The 11,903-nt window shown below is 40.0% G+C and overlaps 1 protein-coding gene across 2 annotated transcripts in view; it reads left to right on the top strand.

The window, feature by feature from the left end:
- The first annotated feature begins 122 nt into the window (after nucleotides 1–122).
- The window catches only part of NUMA1 (nuclear mitotic apparatus protein 1), a 99,611-nt gene continuing 87,830 nt past the window's right edge, over nucleotides 123–11,903 (top strand). The window contains exon 1 of one of the 2 annotated variants that reach the window (XM_037840509.1): nucleotides 123–191. The gene's annotated coding sequence lies outside the window, so the exon portion shown is untranslated. Of the gene's footprint in view, nucleotides 192–252; nucleotides 329–11,903 lie in introns of those variants that run through there. The other variant, XM_037840510.1, reaches the window with a different exon arrangement.

Raw genomic sequence — 11,903 nt, 5'->3', positions numbered from 1 at the left:
TCACGCACACTTCCTTTTCCCGGGTCCTCAAGCTGCCCTAGCTTACGACTGCAGTCGTCTGGGGCCAATCAGAGGGCGGAGCGAGGGGGCGGGGCCATAGTTTAAATTAATTGTGTGCTCAGCGCTGGCGCGAGCCCGCGACGAGCTGCGATCCGGAGAAAGCGCGAGGAGGAGCGGGAGCGTGCGGCCAGGTAACCGGCGCGGGCCCGCGGCTGGCGTCGGGCCTGGGATCCTCAGGGATGCCCAGACCTAAAAAGGTTGCTGGAGAGGCCGGTGCGAGCGGGAGGCCTCCTTCGTAACCGAGTGTGAAAGGGGAGAACAATCGGGGGTAAGGTTTGTGGGGGCGTCGAGTGAGGGGCTTGTCCGAGGGGGAGGAGCTTGGGGGTGCCCAGAGGGAGGGTCTGTTTGGGGGCGTGTCTGTGGAATACTGTCTGAGGGCGACCGGGATGGGGGATGGTCCAGGTTCCTGAAAGGCCTGTACCCGAGGGGTGCTGTAATGTGAACTCTTCGCCTGTTATTAACAATAGTAGCAGAGGTAGTAGCAGCTGCAGCAAACATTTTCTGAGCACCAACTACGTTTCAGGCACTGTGCACATCTTTTTAATCTTCCCATCCTTATTATACTTATTATCCCCGTTTTACGGATGGAGAATCCGAAGTTTATAATGTTTAACTTGGCCAGGGTCATGTAGCTGGTGCGTGGTTGGCTGTATTTGGAGTTTTGGGGGGTTCGGCATAAACGGGGACGGGGGAAGGGATTCGGTGAGGATGCGGCTTGTCTTGGATGAGTCGCTTATTTTGGTCCTTTCATATATGTAAATCTTACCTGTCTTACCTATTTCGTAAGGGTCAAGTCAGATAAGGTGTTTCGTGAAGGCACCTTGTGTAGTACAAATAGATGACTCTAAGTAGTGTGACTATATGAAGATTGTGGGTGGGAGAGAGTCCAGCAGAGTTGATTCTGCTCTCCTAGGCTCCCTCTGTTGCTTAGTCCTAAGGTAGTACTTGTCACCTGTATTCCAGGAGTCTGCATGTTTGTGTGCCTTCCTAGATAATAAGAGAAAGTGTCTTTTGCCCCTGTGTCCTGATGCCACACAAGATCTGAGACATGTTATGGTCATTAATCTATGCTTTGGAATGAATAAATTTTCCTCTTCATTTAATGGCTTTTGAGCCTCGGTAGTAAGCTATCCATCCACCTGGAGTGGCACAGCTTCTTGGAAACATAATACTTACTTGCTTTACTCCTTGCTTCCCTCTCTCTGTCCTCTGTTCCTGGTCCTGTGTTTCTAAAGTTTGTCAAGCGTGTTACTTTCTAGGGTGGGGCAGAACCCTTTGAAGTTAAAGGAGTTGGGGTTCCCTACTGCTTTGAATAGATCAGAAACCTGGGGGGAACATTCAAACCAAGTAAGGTAGCTTTTAATCAGCAGAGTTGGGTGTATGTGTTCCCTCCCTCTCTGTTCCTATGTGGTGTTGTCTCCTTTGCCAGGAAGGAGCACATACTTGAAAACCTCCAAAGTGCTTTTGGCTCAATTTCCAGCAGCTAATTGCTATGCCTGAATCTTAACCCACAGCCAAATGCTGTACTCCCCAAAAGCTGGAAGATCTCACCTGAGAGCTCATATAAAAAACATTTCTGTTTAGAATGTTCTTTTTTATTTGTGAAATAGGGGAGTAGGAAGAATGCTTTGAACTAAGCTTTGGTTCTAGAACTGTTAGAATGGGGGCAAAGCTCTGCTCAGATGGCTGAACAGAGCTGATCAAGGGTTGTTTTGACAGCTGTATCTGATCAAACCCTATGGTCAGAAGGCCATTTAATTCAGCCTCTTACCCACTATGCATTAAATATACCAAAAGGTGTTTTCCAGGCTCAAAATGAACACTTCCGAGAATAAGGAGACCACTCCAGAAGGTATTCCATTTCAGTGTTGAACAATTGTAATTAACAATTATTGTTTTGCTCTGTCACTAAAGTGATTGTTTAGTTTTACCCATATGTGTTTACTGATTTTTTTTTTCACTTTTGCACTTCATTCCTTCCTTTTGTGTTGAATAGTTGTTTTCTAATGGGATTCTGTTAGTAGTAAGCACTGTCTTTGTCTAAAAATGTCTTTATTTCATTGTCAGTCTTGAATGATAGTTTACCTGGGTACTGGGCTTTTAATTATTTTCTCTTGAAATTTCACTGAAGTTCTGCCTTTTTGTCTTTGTTGCTGTTGAGAACTCTGCTCGCAGTTTAACATTTTTTCCGGTTGCTTTTAAGACCCTCTTTTTTGTCATTTTTGTTCTGCAGTTTTACTTAATTTTATTTATTTACTGGGGGCATATAGTGATTCTTCAATCTGTGATTTCATATCTTTCATCAATTTTGTAAAAATTCCTAGTCATTACTTCTTTAAGTAGTGCCTCTTATGGATCTCATATTTAACTTCTCATTCTGTCCTCCACAGCTCTTAATCTTTCATAATTTCCACTCTTATCTTTCTGTGAAAACTTCTGGGTAATTTCTTTAGATCTGTCTCCTAGTATGCTTAATTTACTCTTTATGTAGGTCTAATTTGTTTTTTGAGTTATTTTCATTAGGTAACTTTTTAATTCCTGGAAGTATTCTTTGGTTCATGTTCAAATCTACCTGTTTGTTTTTTATGGAATCTTGTTTTTGTCTTGTGTTTTCAATTCTTACATGTCTATAATTTTATATAAAGTTAATTTATAATCTCTATCATATTGTTCAATTATCTGAAGTTTTTTTTGGAATTATCCTGCCATTTGTTATAACTAACTCTTGCTCATGATGAATTGTTTCCTCAAAGGTTTTGTGATTTTGAGTCATATTCATCTCAGAGAAGTATTATCTATGGTAATCTTATGTGGCTTGGGTTGAGGTCAGTTCTCCTTTAAGCAGTTTTTTTTTTTTTTTTTTTTCCAAATCAACTTTGTTTAGGAATAACTTATGTACAGTAAACTTTATTTAAAGTGAAGAGTTTTGATAGATGTGTACACTTGTGAAAAGCTGCCACAGTAAAGACACAGAGCATTTCCACCATCCCCAAAAGTTTTCTCATGCTTTGTAATCCATCTTTCCCTTCACCCTAGCCTCAGGCAACCACTGATTGACTTTTTTTTTTTTTTTTTTTTTTTTAATTCAGTTTTATTGAAATATATTCACAAACCATACAGTCATCCATGGTATACAATCAACTGTTCACAGTATGATCATATAGTTATGCGTTCATCACCACAATCTATTTCTGAACATTTTCCTTACATCAGAAAGAATCAGAATAAGAATAAAAAATAAAAGTGAAAAGAGAATACCCAAACCATCCCCCCATCCCACCCTATTTGCCATTTAGTTTTTACTCCCATTTTTCTACTGATTTTTTTTCAATTTTTTAACTTTGTTTATCAAAAAATTAAAAACAAACAGGCAAACAACAACCAAAAAAACCCCACAACATTTCAAACAAAGCAATGGATTAAGGAAAACAAATAACCTAAAATAACTACTTTGCTTCCAATATGTTCCTACCATACCCCAAGAAAATTAATAAACCATGTCCAAACAGAGGAGTAAGAAAAACAAATAATCTAAAATAACTACATTGCTTCCAACATGTTCCTTCCATACCCCAAGAAAATTAACAACCCCTAAGAAAACAAAGGAATAAGAGAAAAAAAAAACCTAAAATGACTCTATTGCTTCCAACATGATCTTACTATATCCAAGAAAGTTTACAAACCATAATCATAATCATAATCTGTTCTTATTAGATTATCATTTCCCCTCCACTAATTGGTATGTCTAGGTCCCCTACATTCTACAGTATAAAACATTGTGCATTTTTCACAGAATTCACATTAGTGGTAACATACAATATCTCTCTTTTTGTGCCTGGCTTATTTTGCTCAGCATTATGTCTTTTTTTTTTTTTTTTTTTTTAATCTTCATTTTATTGATATATATTCATATACCACGCAGTCATACAAAACAAATCGTACTTTCGATTGTTCACAGTACCATTACATAGTTGTACATTCATCACCCAAATCAATCCCTGACACCTTCATTAGCACACACACAAGAATAACAAGAATAATAATTAGAGTGAAAAAGAGCAATTGAAGTAAAAAAGAACACTGGGTACCTTTGTCTGTTTGTTTCCTTCCCCTAGTTTTCTACTCATCCATCCATAAACTAGACAAAGTGGAGTGTGGTCCTTATGGCTTTCCCAATCCCCTTGTCACCCCTCATAAGCTACATTTTTATACAACTGTCTTCGAGATTCATGGGTTCTGGGTTGTAGTTTGATAGTTTCAGGTATCCACCACCAGCTACCCCAATTCTTTAGAACCTAAAAAGGGTTGTCTAAAGTGTGCGTAAGAGTGCCCACCAGAGTGACCTCTCGGCTCCTTTTGGATTCTCTCTGCCACTGAAGCTTATTTCATTTCCTTTCACATCCCCCTTTTGGTCAAGAAGATGTTCTCCGTCCCATGATGCCGGGTCTACATTCCTCCCCGGGAGTCATATTCCACGTTGCCAGGGAGATTCACTCCCCTGGGTGTCTGATCCCACGTAGGGGGGAGGGCAGTGATTTCACCTTTCACGTTGGCTTAGCTAGAGAGACAGGGCCACATCTGAGCAACAAAGAGGCATTCGGGAGGAGGCTCTTAGGCACAACCATAGGGAGGCCTAGCCTCTCCTTTGCAGCAACCGTCTTCCCAATGGTAAAACCTGTGGTAGAGGGCTGAACCCATCAAACCACCAGTCCCCTATGTCTGTGGTCATGTTAGCAACCATGGAGGTGGGGTAGGCGAATACCCCTGCATTCTCCACAGGCTCCTCAAGGGGGCACTACATCTTTTTTTTTTCCTTGTTTTTTTTTTTTTTTAACTTTCCCTTCTTTTTTAAATCAACTGTATGAAAAAAAAGTTAAAAAGAAAACAAACATACAATAAAAGAACATTTCAAAGAGACCATAACAAGGGAGTAAGAAAAAGACAACTAACCTAAGATAACTGCTTAACTTCCAACATGTTCCTACTTTACCCCAAGAAAGTTACCTAATATAGCAACATTTCTGTGAACTTGCTCCTACTATATCCATCAGAAATTCACAGACCATAGTCATTCCTGGGCATCCCCAGAACGTTAAATAGCTTATCTGTTCTTCTTGGATTATTGTTCCCCCTTCCTTAATTGCTCTCTATTGCTAGTTCCCCTACATTCTACATTGTAAGCCATTTGTTTTACATTTTTCAAAGTTCACATTAGTGGTAGCATATAATATTTCTCTTTTTGTGCCTGGCTTATTTCACTCAGCATTATGTCTTCAAGGTTCATCCATGTTGTCATATGTTTCACGAGATCGTTCCTTCTTACTGACGCGTAGTATTCCATCGTGTGTATATACCACATTTTATTTATCCACTCATCTGTTGAAGGACATTTGGGTTGTTTCCATCTCTTGGCAATTGTGAATAATGCTGCTATGAACATTGGCGTGCAGATATCTGTTCGTGTCACTGCTTTCCGATCTTCCGGGTATATACCGAGAAGCGCAATCGCCGGATCGAATGGTAGCTCTATATCTAGTTTTCTAAGGAACTGCCAGACTGACTTCCAGAGTGGCTGAACCATTATACAGTCCCACCAACAGTGAATAAGAGTTCCAATTTCTCCACATCCCCTCCAGCATTTGTAGTTTCCTGTTTGTTTAATGGCAGCCATTCTAACCGGTGTTAGATGGTATCTCATTGTGGTTTTAATTTGCATCTCTCTAATAGCTAGTGAAGCTGAACATTTTTTCATGTGTTTCTTGGCCATTTGTATTTCCTCTTCAGAGAACTGTCTTTTCATATCTTTTGCCCATTTTATAATTGGGCCGACTGTACTATTGTCATTGAGTTGTAGGATTTCTTTATATGTGCAAGATATCAGTCTTTTGTCAGATACATGGTTTCCAAAAATTTTTTCCCATTGAGTTGGCTGCCTCTTTACCTTTTTGAGAAATTCCTTTGAGGTGCAGAAACTTCTAAGCTTGAGGAGTTCCCATTTATCTATTTTTTCTTTTGTTGCTTGTGCTTTGGGTGTAAAGTCTAGGAAGTGGCCGCCTAATACAAGGTCTTGAAGATGTTTTCCTACATTATCTTCTAGGAGTTTTATGGTACTTTCTTTTATATTGAGATCTTTGGTCCATTTTGAGTTAATTTTTGTGTAGGGGGTGAGGTAGGGGTCCTCTTTCATTCTTTTGGATATGGATATCCAACTCTCCCAGCCCCATTTGTTGAAAAGACCATTATGACTCAGTTCAGTGACTTTGGGGGCCTTATCAAAGATCAGTCGGCCATAGATCTGAGGGTCTATCTCTGAATTCTCAATTCGATTCCATTGATCTATATGTCTATCTTTGTGCCAGTACCATGCTGTTTTGGCAACTGTGGCTTTATAATAAGCTTCAAAGTCAGGGAGTGTAAGTCCTCCCACTTCGTTTTTCTTTTTTAGAGTGTCTTTAGCAATTCGAGGCATCTTCCCTTTCCAAATAAATTTAATAACTAGCTTTTCCAAGTCTGCAAAGTAGGTTGTTGGAATTTTGATTGGGATTGCATTCAATCTGTAGATGAGTTTGGGTAGAATTGACATCTTAATGACATTTAGTCTTCCTATCCATGAACATGGAATATTTTTCCATCTTTTAAGGTCCCCTTCTATTTCTTTTAGTAGAGTTATGTAGTTTTCTTTGTATAGGTCTTTTACATCTTTGGTTAAGTTTATTCCTAGGTACTTGATTTTTTTAGTTGCTATTGAAAATGGTATCTTTTTCCTGAGTGTCTCTTCAGTTTGTTCATTTCTAGCATATAGAAACATTACGGACTTATGTGCATTAACCTTGTATCCCGCTACTTTGCTAAATTTGTTTATTAGCTCTAGTAGCTGTATCGTCGATTTCTCAGGGTTTTCTAGATATAAGATCATATCATCTGCAAACAATGACAGTTTTACTTCTTCTTTTCCAATTTGGATGCCTTTTATTTCTTTGTCTTGCCGGATTGCCCTGGCTAGCACTTCCAGCACAATGTTGAATAACAGTGGTGACAGCGGGCATCCTTGTCTTGTTCCTGATCTTAGAGGGAAGGCTTTCAGTCTCTCACCATTGAGTACTATGCTGGCTGTGGGTTTTTCATATATGCTCTTTATCATGTTGAGGAAGTTTCCCTCAATTCCTACCTTTTGAAGTGTTTTTATCAAAAACGGATGTTGGATTTTGTCAAATGCTTTTTCAGCATCTATTGAGATGATCGATTGATTTTTCCCTTTTGACTTGTTAATGTGTTGTAATACATTGATTGATTTTCTTATGTTGAACCATGCTTGCATGCCTGGAATAAACCCCACTTGGTCATGGTGTATGATTTTTTTAATGTGTCTTTGGATTCGATTTGCAAGTATTTTGTTGAGGATTTTTGCATCTATATTCATTAGGGAGATTGGCCGGTAGTTTTCCTTTTTTGTAACATCTTTGCCTGGTTTTGATATTAGATTGATGTTAGCTTCATAAAATGAGTTAGGTAGTGTTCCATTTTCTTCAGTGTTTTGAAAGAGTTTGAGTAAGATTGGTGTCAGTTCTTTCTGGAAAGTTTGGTGGAATTCCCCTGTGAAGCCATCTGGCCCTGGGCATTTATTTGTGGGAAGATTTTTGATGACTGATTGGATCTCTTTGCTTGTGATGGGTTGGTTGAGGTCTTCTATTTCTTCTCTGGTCAGTCTAGGTTGTTCATATGTTTCCAGGAAATTGTCCATTTCCTCTACATTATCCAGTTTGTTGCCATACAGTTGTTCATAGTGTCCTCTTATAATTTTTTAAATTTCTTCAGGATCTGCAGTTATGTCACCTTTTTCATTCATTATTTTGTTTATATGGGTCTTCTGTCTTTTTGATTTTGTCAGTCTAGCTAGGGGCTTGTCAGTCTTGTTGATCTTCTCAAAGAACCAACTTTTGGTGATATTTATCCTCTCTATTGTTTTTTTGTTCTCTATGTCATTTATTTCTGCTTTAATCCTTGTTATTTCTTTTCTTGTACTTGGTTTAGGATTGGTTTGCTGTTCATTTTCTAGCTTCTTCAGTTGATCCATTAGTTCTTTGATTTTGGCTCTTTCTTCCTTTTTAATATATGCGTTTAGTGCTATAAATTTCCCCCTTAGCACTGCTTTTGCTGCATCCCATAGGTTTTGGTATGTTGTGTTCTCATTTTCATTCGTCTCTATATATTTAGCAATTTCTCTTGCTATTTCTTCTTTAACCCACTGATTGTTTAGGAGTGTGTTGTTTAACCTCCAGGTATTTGTGAATTTTCTAAGTCTCTGATGGTTATTGACTTCTAATTGTATTCCATTGTGGTCAGAGAATGTGCTTTGAATAATTTCAATCTTTTTAAATTTATTGAGTCTTGTTTTATGTCCCAGCATATGATCTATTCTGGAGAAAGTTCCATGAGCACTAGAAAAGTATGTGTATCCTGGTGATTTGGGATGTAATGTCCTGTATATGTCTGTTAAATCTAATTCATTTATCAGATTGTTTAGGTTTTCAATTTCCTTATTGGTCTTCTGTCTGGTTGATCTATCTATAGGAGAGAGTGATGTGTTGAAGTCTCCCACAATTATTGTGGAAACATCAATTGCTTCCTTTAGTTTTGCCAGTGTTTCTCTCATGTATTTTGTGGCACCTTGATTGGGTGCATAGACATTTACGATTGTTATTTCTTCTTGCTGAATTGCCCCTTTTATTAGTACGTAGTGGCCTTCTTTGTCTCTCAAAACATCCCTGCATTTGAAGTCTATTTTATGTGAGATTAATATTGCTACACCTGCTTTCTTTTGGCTGTAGCTTGCATGAAATATTTTTTTCCATCCTTTCACTTTCAGTTTCTTTGTGTCCCTGTGTCTAAGATGAGTCTCTTGTATGCAGCATATTGATGGTTCATTTTTTTTGATCCATTCTGCGAATCTATATCTTTTAATTGGGGAGTTTAATCCATTTACATTCAACGTTATAACCGTGAAGGCATTTCTTGAATCAGCCATCTTATCCTTTGGTTTATGTTTGTCATAATTTTTCCCCTCTGTCTATTAATATCCTTTATTGTACCCATACCGAATCTCTTTAGTACTGAACCTTTCTCCAAGTCTCTCTGTCCTGTCTTTGTTTCTCTGTCTGTAGGGCTCCCTTGAGTATCTCCAGTAGGGCAGGTCTCTTGTTAGCAAATTCTCTCAGCATTTGTTTGTCTGTGAAAAATTTAAGCTCTCCCTCAAATTTGAAGGAGAGCTTTGCTGGATAAAGTATTCTTGGCTGGAAATTTTTCTCACTCAGAATTTTAAATATATCGTGCCACTGCCTTCTTGCCTCCATGGTGGCTGCTGAGTAGTCACTACTTAGTCTTATGCTGTTTCCTTTGTATGTGGTGAATTGCTTTTCTCTTGCTGTTTTCAGAACTTGCTCCTTCTCTTCTGTTTGACAGTGTGATCAGTATATGTCTCAGAGTGGGTTTATTTGGATTTATTCTATTTGGAGTTCGCTGAGCATTTATGATTTGTGTATTTATGTTGTTTAGAAGATTTGGGAAGTTTTCCCCAACAATTTCTTTGAATACTCTTCCTAGACCTTTACCCTTGTCTTCCCCTTCTGGGACACCAATGAGTCTTATATTTGGACGTTTCATATTATCTATCATATCCCTGAGGTCCATTTCGATTTTTTCAATTTTTTTCCCCATTCTTTCTTTTATGTTTTCATTTTCCATTCTGTCATCTTCGAGGTCACTGATTCGTTGTTCAACTTCCTCTAGTCTTGTACTATGAGTGTCCAGAATCTTTTTAATTTGGTCAACAGTTTCTTTAATTTCCATAAGATCATCCATTTTTTTATTTAGTCTTGCAATGTCTTCTTTATGCTCTTCTAGGGTCTTCTTGATTTCCTTTATCTCCCGTACTATGGTCTCATTGTTCATCTTTAGTTCTTTGAGTAGCTGCTCTAGGTGCTGTGTCTCTTCTGGTCTTTTGGTTTGGGTGCTTGGGCTTGGGTTCTCCATATCGTCTGTTTTTTTCATATGCTTTATAATTTTCTGTTGTTTTTGGCCTCGTGGCATTTGCTGAACTTGATAGGGTTTTTTTTAGGATTTGTAGACCAATTGAAGTCCTTATCTCTAATTTATCAGATCTACAGCTTCGTGGAGTACACTTTCTCTAACTAACCAGCAGGTGGCGTCCACGAGCCATCTGTTCTCCACAAGCCAGTTCTCCCCTGCTTAGCCTTTTTGGTGAGTGGGGGAGTGAGTCTTGTGGGGTCCAATTGGTGTACCAAGCTTGCGTGTGTAGTTGGTGTTGCCTGCCCTGTATATGGGGCGTGTTTCTGGGCAGTCAGGGAGGGGGGGGGTGGCTCTAACAATCAAATCTCCCTGGTGATCCTAGAGTTTTAAAGCTGCTGCAATAGTCTAATCCTTCAGTTCAGTCCTGCCACAGTTTGTCTCTGCCACTGACCCACAAGTCCTTGGTATTGGCGTATGGCTCCTGAGACTTGCAAGTGGGCCCCTCTTCCAGGCCGTGCACCCCGGGTCCTCTGTCCAGGGATGACTGTGCTATGTCACAGGTGAGTGCCGTCCCCCCAGGGCAGTTCTGGGCTGGTGGGCTGTGTAGGGAGGCTCCCAGTCTGCTGAAATGATGGCTGAATGGGGCTTTGTTAATTCACACTGCTCTACCTTCCCAACTCTGGGACTATCAGCTGAGGTTGCAGGGAAGGCTAATGTCCACACCCAGTTTTGTGGTGTGTGCCTGTTATTTGAAGCACTTCCGTCACACTGGGTTGTCTGGGGCAGTTCTGGGCTATGGGGCTGGCGATGGGCAGGAGTGTTTCCTGTCCACCAGGATGATGGCTGTGGGCGGACACCCCCCTTTTCTTGGGAAGTTGTGGTGTTTAGTGAATTTTCTCAGCCACTGGATTATTGCGTTTTGTCTCAGAGCTCTCCTAGTTCTGCTCTTGACTTGACCTGCCCAAATAGTAAGTCTTTGAAGCTTTCTGTATTGGGCTTCTTAGAGTAATTGTTTTAGAAAAAGAAAAAAGGATTAAAAAAACAAACAACAAAAAAAACGGGCCCTCCTGGGAGATCTAATGGGTTATTGAAATGCTAAGAGACAAAGCAATTAGGGCCGTTAAGGAAAGGTCCACAGGGCAGAGAGATCAGCTTTTCTTCGGCATTTGCATATGCGCCTCAGGGCCCTTCCCCTTTCTATGTTCACCAGAACTCCAAAAATCCTCCGCTTTTATTTTGGTGTTTTTCGTGTTGTTTTTTTTCTATGCCTGTCTCCTCTCTGCTGGGCTGGCTGCTCTCAGATTCTCTGGTGTCTGGTCTCAGTCTATCTATGGTTGGAGTCTGTATCAGTAGAATGAGTTTCCGATAAGAGCAGCCACTGCAGTTCTCCCTTCTCCTTCCCGGAGCTGACAGCCCCTCCTCCCCCGGGACTGAGCCTGGCAGGGAGGGGCGCGGGTCCCCTGGCCGCAAAAACTTACAGATTTCGCTGATCTCAGCAGTTCCACGTTTTCATGAGTGTTGTATGAAGTATGCCCAAAGTCAGATTGCTCTGTGGTGTCCAGTCCACGCAGTTCCTGGCTTTCTACCTACTTTCCTGGAGGAGTAACTAAAACATACAGCTCACCAGTCTGCCATCTTGCCCTGCCCCCTGATTGACTTTTTTTTCACTACAGATTAGTTTGCATTTTCTAGAATTTTATAAAAAATGGAATAATACAGGATTTACTTTTTTGTGCCTGACTTTCACATAGCGTAATTTGAGGTTCATCCATTTGGTTGCATGTATCAGTAATTTGTTACTTTTTATTGCTGGCTAG

Source organism: Choloepus didactylus, chromosome 6 (genome assembly GCF_015220235.1).
Source record: "Choloepus didactylus isolate mChoDid1 chromosome 6, mChoDid1.pri, whole genome shotgun sequence".
NCBI lineage: Eukaryota > Metazoa > Chordata > Mammalia > Pilosa > Megalonychidae > Choloepus > Choloepus didactylus.
This window is presented reverse-complemented; position numbering and strand designations above follow the sequence as displayed.